Here is a 10,538-nt window from a genome sequence, read left to right as displayed (position 1 = left end):
TCCAATGTTTTATTTTGGCCAGTGTGGTGAAACACATCAGGTAAAGGAGTCCACAGGAAAGTTGTACTTTTAAGTATAGACTTGCCTTCATGGGAACTCTTCAGACTGATTCTAATAGTTGTGTTATGGATAGGGCTCCTGAGTTTGAGAAGAAAGTGCTCAACAAGAAAGCTGAGGGCTGGGAAGGTGGCTCAGTGGTAGAGCGCTTGCCTTGCATGCCTGAGGCCCTGGGTTCCATTCCTCAGCACCACATAAGCAAAAAGAAAAAAGCCGGAAGTGGCGCTGTGGCTCAAGTGGTAGAGCGCTAGTCTTGAGCTGAAGAGCTGAGGGACAGAGCCCAGACCCAGAGTTCCGGCCCCACGAACGGACCACCAAAACAAAACAAAAAAAAAAAAAAAAAAAAAAAGCTGAAAAAAGAGCAGCACTTTATTGTCCCAGACAGATTCTTCCCTCCCCCCTAAACTATGGAGATTGTTATACTCCCATTTCTACCAAAAAAGTCTGCACATAACATATCTTAAGTTCTTAATCTCATATGCAACACAGGACTGGATCAATCAAGACTAAGTATAGAAAACACAGGTTTGCCACAGGTTGTTACCAGCTCTCTGAAGCATCAGGAGTGATTCATTAGCAGTTCTCCCATAACTCCCCCAAGAGTTTCATTATGGCAAGACCCTTCTAACAAGCAGACCTGCTTAAGCTCTAGCGTGCTTTCACTCACATAGATGTTGTAATTCTAGCCAACTGACTGCTTATCCACAAAAGGCTAGAATTGGTGTCAGACCTCCAAACTCGAGTTTATACCTTCTCCTACAAATACATCTTAACTTTAGTATTCCTAATTGTTGCAACTTGGCTAAGAAACCTCTCACAATGGCAGATGCCATTCATTCCCACTCATTCCCTAGTCCACAATCCATAAAGGAACATGGGGGCTTCTAGCAGACCTAAGCACTGAACAATACCTGCAATAGCCTAGGACTAACTTGCTTTCTTTCCTTGCCCCTACTAAATAAGGACCACAATTTTGCTACATTATTTCCTCAGTATTGAATGAACACCCTAAGGTCATTAGAAGGACACAGACATAAGACACATTCCTGAATTACAGTCCTTCATTCTACAGGATCTTACAAGCCTCTGAAAAGACCACTAATACTATTCTGAGATCAAGAGAGAGACCAAATGATGTTCCAAATGCTACCTGAAGACCTTACCTCCAATGTCAAGGCATTCCTCACTGGTGGAAGCAGCCATAAAGGACTCATGTGTAGGGTGAAGTAATTCAGTGATACTTCTAGCTTTGAGGGCGAGAGGGGGAAGGGGGGAGATCAAACCCAATGGAGTAGCAAATTTCCCGAGATGACAAAGTATATTGACACCTGGCCATGGTCAATGGATTGTCACCTATTCTGCATCCTTGATAAGTCAAGAGACTAGGGACTCTTAGAAAGTGAGTATGCATATGACAGTACATGTGCTTTATCATGTCACATTCTAAGACCCACTACAAGTACCTGAACACTGACAACTGTATTGTTTCTTCCTGTTTACCAACATGCATGAGCCAATAGGCAAGTAATGTGGCAGGGCTGGAAGCTACAGTGTACCTGAATACACAGAACATCAGTTTTCAGAGACCATGTACTATTTCTGGAATACAAGATCCGTTGATAGTAATGAGGTCTGAACCTCAGGCATGGAATTATTTCTCTTTAAAATTAATTCCTTATTCAAAAGGTTCTAGCTTGCATTTTGGACCATGCTGGTTAAAATTAAAATACTACAGGAAGCAACCTACAACTTTAGGGTCTTAGGCAGAGAAATTTCCACCCATAAAATTGCCTTCACAGAAATCTCCAAACTGATATTAAAAAGAAACCCTATCTTCTAAAATGAAACTCTGGATACCAAGCAATACTTTATTGATCCAAATGTATATTCTGCACTTTCCATACTTTTACAAAGAAACAGATAAGGGCAAATGGTAGCACAGTTTCACTTAGCATCTAAGACCTATTCATCCTGCATCTATATTCTTGCACACAACATACTTGAGTCATTCTGTTATGGAATGTGAGCACGTGAATAAAGTCACCTCCATTCTAGAAGATCTAGCAAGACATTTTCAGGTGTAGACATCTAATCCCCATACAGGTCTGTCTCTTTCTGCTTGCAAGATCTCATCTACTACAACTCCTGGAAAGTCCTGTTGATGGGTATAAAGACCTATAACCTTGACATTTCTAAATCCCATTCAAGATAGTTTCCAAAATGCAGATACAGAACCCTTAGACTTGGCCTTAAATGGCTCTGAGAGCCTGCTGGAACCTAAATCTCTAATGAGCAAAACCAGAATTAGAAGAGGACCTTTAGGTTAGATGAAAAGCCAGAGGTGCCAATAATAGCTGTGCAATAGAAAACAGACTAGAAGCCAAATTACAACCAATCAGCTGTCTATTTCCACAAACCCAAGGCCACTTTAGTCAGTTTACAACTGGTCAGTAAGGAAGAAAAGTAGACCACACCTTCTCTTTCCATACCAGTCAACCTATAAGCTAACTCTATTATTTGACAAGAACCTGATGCCACAGTACTGCATTCTACGCTTCTTGGACAGTGAGCCTTTCTTCATTATCAGTTTCATTTCTAGTCATTGAGAAGGCACAGACACCTTACTAATATACTCCTGTCTCAGAAAAGGAAATGCAGAATGTTCACACAAGTTCTGCCACATAATATCCTCCAGAGCAAGTAGTCTTAAAACATCAGCACGAGCCTGACACCAGTGGCTAATGCCTCTAATCCTAGCTACTCAGGAGGCTGAGCTTTGAGGATCATGGTTCAAAGCTAGCCTGAGCAGGAAAGTCCATGAGACTCTTGTCTCCAATTAACCACCTGAAAACCAGAAGTGGCACTGTGGCTTAAGTGGTAGAATGTTCACCTTGAGCTGAAGAGCTCAGGGACAGTGCCCAGAACCAGAGTTCAAGCCCACAATAAACAAAAAAATATTATATATAATACATAGTACACACACACACACACACACACATACATATATCCACACAGCTGTCAGGAAGTAAAACATACTGAACATTTGGAATGCTTTATTTAGAGTGCCCTATGTACATTGAAAAGACACAGGTAGTAGAACACGCAGATAGGAAGGTTATATTCCTTCAGAATTTCCTTTAGCCACAGAATCCACTGGGTTCTGGGAAAGTGAATACCATAGAGGCAAATTAAACAAAACCCCTGTCACTGCAGGTATGAACACTCGCTATGTTGGCCTGTGACTTTGGGACACAATTTGTGGCTTGTCAGAGTGTTACAATGGCACAAACCAGGAAACACCAAAACCAGTTTTAAGAGGGGATGAGGGAATTGATGACTGGCCATTTTCTGGTTGGCTAGAAAATCCATGGTGGAATGAGCCTACAGCTGTGCTACCAGCAGAGACTAACTGCTTCTTGTGTCCTCTTCTGATCCCAAAGACTCACCTCTAGGATTACTATGCATACTTTTTTTTTAACTCACATGAACAAAGGTTAAGGTGCTGAAGAAGAAAACAGGAAAAGCAAAAAAAAAAAAAAAAAGCTGGCCAGTGAGATACTAGCCAACCAAAATCAGCTACAAACACTGAGACACGCCAGGAAAACAGGATTCATCCCAAGGATGCAGGCTTGTTCAATGTATGGGAATCAATAATTGCCACACATCAACCTAAAGAAACCAGGAGTATATGGGAGATGCAGAAAAGACTTTTCATAAGATCCAGTAAACTTTGAGCTCTGGTGAAGCTCAAACTACAAGGAAACTTTCTCCACAAAGGAAAGTGTGTTTACATAAAGTGTCCAGAACAGATATTCAAAGATAAAAACCTGAAGTCATTCCTTCCTAAATCAATAACCTGACAAGGATGTCCACTTTCTCCACTCCTATTCAACATAGGTGTTCCTTCCTTCATCCAACACTATACAGGCAAGGGAAGGACCAGGGAGAACCAAACAGGAACAGGGAGGTAGGAGGAAGGGAGGAAGGAAGGAAGGAAGGATGAAGGGAAAGCAGAAGGAAACCCATCCTCATTTACATAGCACAGAATCCTATCTCTGGCAAAGAAAGTCAGACTCCACCCTGCCCCCAAGCTGTGGGATCTGATTATAAATTTAGGCAAGAGACAGCTTTGTGGCTCATTGGAAAAAAAGGTTTTCAGAGTTTGCAGGTGAAAGTTCCTGACAGGATGATGGAGGTTGTTTGCAACAACCACCTGGGCAAGAAAGTCCGCGTTAAGTGCAACACCGATGACACCATCGGAGACCTGAAAAAGCTCATCGCTGCCCAAACTGGCACCTGAGGGAACAAGATTGTTTTGAAGAAATAGTACACCATTTTCAACCATTTTCAATGACGGTGTGTCTCTGGCCGACTATGAAATCCATGATGGCCTGAGGCTGGAACTTTACTACCAGCAGAGAAAAGCTTCTTCCCATGTCCTCATCACCTCTCTCATTACAATCGATGCTTGTTTTTGAACACTCGCATTAATAAAGATTTACATGTTGATGAAGAAAACACCAAAACCGAAAAGGAAAAGAAAAAAACACCGAAAATCTTTGGTCACCTTGGTAGATACAAGGAATTAGTAGGTGAGATGAAATCTATTGCTGTGATTCTAATGTTTCCTGCAGAGCATATTTATGTAACTGTCAGAGCTGTTTTGATTTTTATAACTATTGTTTCACATAAAAATGTTATTTTAAATGTCATACTTAAATGTTCTGTAGTTTGTATTAAGATGTAAAATGTATTATATTAGCTTGTATTAAGATGTAAAATGTATTATATATCTGCTTAAAGAACTTTTTAACCCACAAAATGCTGAACTTACATGAAAATATATTGATATGATTGTACATTAAAAAAAAAACTTTGGCAAAGTACTTGGATATAAAATCAATCCACACACAGTAGCCTCCATATTCACTAACAAAAAGAAGACGGAATTAAGGAGAGAAAGTGTATTTGCTGTACTCTTCCCCCCAAAAAATAAAAGACCTAGAAATCAAATTGTAACTTCCATACCTTTATCTGACTTAGAATTCATTGACAATTCCATCTATATTTTCATTATCTGCGTCTTTATATAACAGTGTTTGGAACCATTTGAGCTTTCTTGTAACTACAGATTTCTAGATATCTCCAGAATTCCAAAATCTGATCAGATCTCTGACCCCTCAGTATCTATCATAGTCAATACCTGTCTCCAAGTGTACAAGTGCTCATGAACCCATGACATGCCATACAGGCATGAGATGCTGTCACTTAGTCATCTTGCACCTGAGGCCTCTTTTATCCTGATTCTTGGTAATTTAGTCATAGGATTTATTTCTACAGGCTTTTCCACTTTGACACCTGACAGAAGGAGCTGCATAGGTATCAATGACATCCTGAAGGTTTTCCAGTCAGACTTCACTGTTCTCTTCCCTGAATGGAGTTTTAACTAGTATCCCTTGGGTAAACCTGATCTGAACTCTGCTGAATCCCCACATCCTATTCTATATTCCACATACAGTTTGTCCACATAATCCACATACACTCAATCCTGCAAAATTCTTATTCCTATTCCCTGGCAAAAGTGAATGCTTCTTGAATGCCATCAAGAGGCATTTTTTCCTTAAGGAAAAAATATGAGTGCATCAATTGATAATATGAGCCCCAAGCTAGGAGGTATCTTTATAAGTTCAACCATAAGGACAAAGTTGAAGCATGAGAACCTAGCAGACTTCAGTATCAGCATTTTTATGCTTGGCTAGAATTCAGAACCGGAGTTTTGTTCTGTAATTGAAGATATATCTAGTATTTCATCAACCCTTAAATATCTTCAGTAACGTACATCCAAATTAGACATTATGTTGAAGAGCTATGTGATGTTTTTTACTCCAAAGTAGCAAAGGGGTGATGTCACATGGATCCTGTCATTATCTTTTGGTGCTACACCTGTTTTACAATTTCTGCCCTTGCTTGATGAAAAGTTTTGTTATCCAGATAAGAATACACCATTCAAGAGATACAAAGTGGAATCCATATAGTATCTGGAGTTGTCATCTTGTCATTTTATACAATAAATCAATAAGGAGAGTCAATCTACTGGCAGGTTTGAAGCTAATTACCCTGATCATGAGCAAGTGCATTTCTATTACATAAGGGAGGAATATATCTAGCCATGCAGGATTTATAGAATGTCCCAGAACCAAACAATGGCTGGAAGAGAAGCTTTGAAGTACAGTTATCCTAGCAATCGTGATCCAACAAAAGTGATAGAACCAGGTGCTCAAAATCTTGATGAATCGCTTTCATAGATATGGCCCAGTGGTAGAGTACTTAGGCTTGTTTCCTTAGTTTGATTCCCAGCACCAAAAGTACTGCTTTGGGACCCATCTTTCCTAACCCATTCTCTTCCCGTGAACACTGCCTCCATCCAATGGTCTATACCCTACAAATAAATTCTTCTAGACCATCTTACTCATTCTCTTAAACCAGGAATTCTTCTCAAAAGCTTCCCCATTTATTCCAAGTCATCCCATTTTCTAACACATGGGGGGGGGCAGTGTCATTCTCTCTGATGCAAGCATAGAATTCCATTGTGTGTGCATACCACATTTTCTTTTTTAAATATTTTATTGTAAAGGTATTGTACAAAGAGATTACAGTTACATGAGTAAGGTAACGAGTACATTTCCTATTGAGCATTTTTATCCCCTCCTTTGTTTTTCCCCTACTATTCCTTCCCTCCATAACTCCCCAACTCCTCTCCCCGCCCTGAAGTTGTAAAGTTTGTTTTCAACGTAGTGTCTGTATGTCTCATTGTTACAATGGGTCAATCTGTACCCTCATTTCAGCATTTTGTTATTTCCTTTTCCCTCCCCAAATAAGAAATATATATATACAAGATGCAGGGCACTGGAATCAAATACAGTGACAACAGGGGTTTTACCATGGGGGAAGAACATACAAAAAAAAATCACATTACATTAAAAACAACAGTGACAAAGAAAAAATATGTTAAATAAAGTAAGACAGACCCAAAGAAATATAGGTCCCATGGTTTCCCTCATTTGCAATAATTAGTATAGGTCTAAGATAATTTTATCAGATGAGCAGAAAAGCTCAAAAGCTATGTACATATGACCATATAAAATGATGCTAAGTGAAATGAGCCCCCAGATATGGACACAAGAGGTCTTTATTTGTTGTTGTTGTTGTTTTTAATATACTATCTGATTTTTTTCCCTTTATATGTTCTTCCCCCTATGGTATATCCTCTGTTGTCACTGTACTTGATTTTGGTACCCTGCATCTTGTATATATATTTGTCTAATTTGGGGAGGGGAAGGGGAATAACAAAACGCTGAAACAAGGACTTAGGATGACCAATTACAACAAGGATATCCACAAGACAGTATATTGGAAATGAACTTTACAACTTGGGGGTGGGGGGAATGAGGGAAGTATGGGGAGTGAGGGAGGTGGGAGAGGGAAGGGATAGTGGGAGAACAAGGGAAGGGGCAACAATGCATGACAACAAATGTACTTATTGCCTTAGCCATGTAACTCTAACCCCTCTGGACAGCATCTTTACAGTAAAATTTAAAAAATTAATAAAAGCTTCCCCCATTTAATCACAATGAAGCCCAAGTGACTCAGGAACAGCTTCGCTATTTGACCACGTGCTGCCATCTGCTGGCCAATATATTAATCTTAGTCCCCAGACGTCTATTCCAGCCATTCATTTTGATTCTGCCACCAACACTGTCAGTCAGGAAGAGAATGGAACTCAGGACCACCAGTATTTTGTAGGGTAAATGAAAAACAGCTAATAGTTAGGTACTTTAATTTCAGCCACTTTCATATTGCAAAGACAGAAATCATCTCTACTACCGAGAAAGATTACCTCCAATGCTCTATTTTGACTAATCTGGTCCAATAGAGCATGTAAAGGAGTCTACAAAAAAAGTGTACCTTTTAAACATAGACTTGCCTTTGCAAGAATTTTCCAGACTGATTTTCTCAGTTGGGTTATGGATACAGCTCCTGCATTTGAGATGCATGTGTTGTACAAGGAAGCTGAATACAGAGCAGCACATTATTGACCTACATATAGATTCTTCTGCCCCTGCAAACTAAACAGAAATAGATTCTCCTATTTCTACCAAAAGGTCTACATCTCATATATCTGTCCTTAATCACCTCTGCAACACAGGACTAGAGCAGTTCAAGCCTAAGATTAGAAAACACAGCTCTACCACAGGATAACATCAGTTCTCCATAGCATCAGGAATGTCTTACTGGAAGTTCTCCCCTATGCCAGGACCCTTCTAAAAATAAAGCAGACATGCTTAAGCTGCAGGGTGCTTCCACTCTCATAGATGTAGTGCCCAACAATTTGGCAGCCAATCCACAAAAACTAGAACAAGTAGAAGTATGATTTTCATCTTTTCCTACAAGTGCATCTTAACCTTAGTATTCCTCCTTGTCTCCTACTGGCCAAGAAACCAACCTGTCACACTGCTCTTCAGCTCAAGGCAAGAGCTCTCCCACTTGAGCCACTGCACCACTTCTGGTTTTCTGGTGGTTAACTGGAGCTAAGAGTCTCATGGACCTTCCTGCCTGTGCTAGTTTTGATCCGCGCTCCTCAGATCTCAGCCTCCTGAGTAGCTAGGATTACAGGAGTGAGTCACCTGCGCCCGGACATCTTTTTTTTTTTTTCCTTAAAGCTAGCATTCTACCACTTGAGTCACAGTTCCACTTCCAGCTCTTTGGAGATAAAGGGTCACAGAGACTTTCCTACTGGGGCTAGCCTTGAACCATGATTCTAGATTTCAGCCTTCTTAGCTACAATTACAGACATTAGGCACCAGCAGCAGGCCTTTTTATTTTTTATTTATTTTCTATTTTTTTAATGCTCATACTGGGTCTTGATTCTACGGCTTGAGTTTTTTCACTCAAGTCTAGCATTCTACCACTTAAGCTACAGCTCCACTTCAGGCTTTTTTGGGGGTGGTTAATTGGAGGTAAGTTTCATAGGTATTCCTTCCCTGCTCTGGCTTCAAACAATAATCCTCAAGTATCAGCTTCCTGAGTAACTAGGATTACAGATGCAAGTTATAGGCGCTAAGTTTGCAACTCCATTTTAGGAAAGTATCCAAGGCAGGCTAAGAAGGTAATTCAGGTGAAAACAGAATGAAATTCGTCATTCCTTGCCCTCCTCCACCCTGTGAATTACTATATGCCATGCAGGCATTTAGCATGGTTACCCTGTTTTAAGACATAAAAGTCAAGACCAGTCTCCCACACCAGCCACTACCGTCTTTACCCCTGTAATCCCAGAGTAATTCCTTCACCAAAACTATATTTGCCAGCTTAGTAAAACCACATGTAAAGACTTAATTTAAGTAAGTAAATTTACTTTTTATATCTTTAAACAGTTGTACAAAGGGGTTTCAATTCAGCATGTCAAGTCATGTGTACAGTGGGTCTTTGTTTTGGGGTTTTTGTTGTTGTTGTTGTTGTTTTTTGATACAAGGTCTCCCTGTCATCCTCCGGCCTCAGCCTCCTGAGTGCTGGGGTCACAAGCATGAGTCACTACCCATGATGCTGGCTCCTCTTAACCTGTGTTCTAATCTTTATTAGAATAGAATGAAACTTTATTCCGGATAAGTTTTCTTCTTACAACTCCCAAGGTGATTTCATATTGAAAATTAGAAGGCATTTCCCTGTAGAAGCTTAAAACCAACTAAGGGTAGTGACGGATGGAGACTTCAAAAGGTTCTGCTTGGGGCTACCCTAGGCTTTGTTGGTTAGTGGCTGGTCTCAAGGACTTTTCTGCCCTTGCTGGCTTTGACTCGAGATCCTTAGATCTCAGCCTCGGGAGCAGCTAGAATTGCAGGCTAGAACCAGCGCATTCAGAACAGCTCTAGTCTGCACTTGACAGGGGGTGAAGGCAAGCTTTTGTTGTTGTTTTATATGTGTGCGGCCCCGCCCCCTTAATGATCTCCAGGCCGGCGGAATGGGCGCCACTCCCTCCCTCCCACCTCCGTCCCGCCCACCCCAGCGAGCCCCGCGGGCCGCCCTACCCCTCCCCTGCGCCGAGGGGCGGGGCGCGCCTAGCTTCTCGCGCACTAGCAACGGAGGGGGCGTGGCCGCGAGCGCACGTGGGCGCTGGAGGGGGCGTGTCCGGCGGGCGTTGGCGGAGGCGGGAGCCGGGAGCCTGTTGCGCTGCGCCGCGACTCCCCGCGTGGAGTCTGACTGACCCCGCCAAGGCCGGGGCCTGAGACCCGAGTGGCGCCGGCGGTTGGCACAGGCAGGCCGGGGCCGCGGTTTGAGCAGACCGTCTGGTATGTCCGGACCTTAACGGTCCTTGACGTCCCGGGGCCTAACTTTTCTCCCCTCTCCCGAAACTCCAGCAATGAAGACGGAGCAGGAGCGGCGGCGGGAGCCGAGGACGGCGGGTGAGGCGCGCGCGGGGCCGGGGGTCG

The 10,538-nt window shown here is 41.9% G+C and overlaps 2 pseudogenes; both read left to right on the top strand.

The window, feature by feature from the left end:
- The first annotated feature begins 4,243 nt into the window (after positions 1 to 4,243).
- Positions 4,244 to 4,535, top strand: LOC105988468 (annotated as a pseudogene).
- Positions 4,536 to 10,481: 5,946 nt separating this feature from the next.
- LOC105988467 overlaps positions 10,482 to 10,538 on the top strand; it is a 3,489-nt pseudogene continuing 3,432 nt past the window's right edge.

This window comes from Dipodomys ordii, unplaced genomic scaffold (genome assembly GCF_000151885.1).
Source record: "Dipodomys ordii isolate 6190 unplaced genomic scaffold, Dord_2.0 Scaffold49, whole genome shotgun sequence".
NCBI lineage: Eukaryota > Metazoa > Chordata > Mammalia > Rodentia > Heteromyidae > Dipodomys > Dipodomys ordii.
The sequence above is the reverse complement of the archived record's forward strand: the minus strand, read 5'-3'. Positions and strand labels throughout refer to the sequence as shown.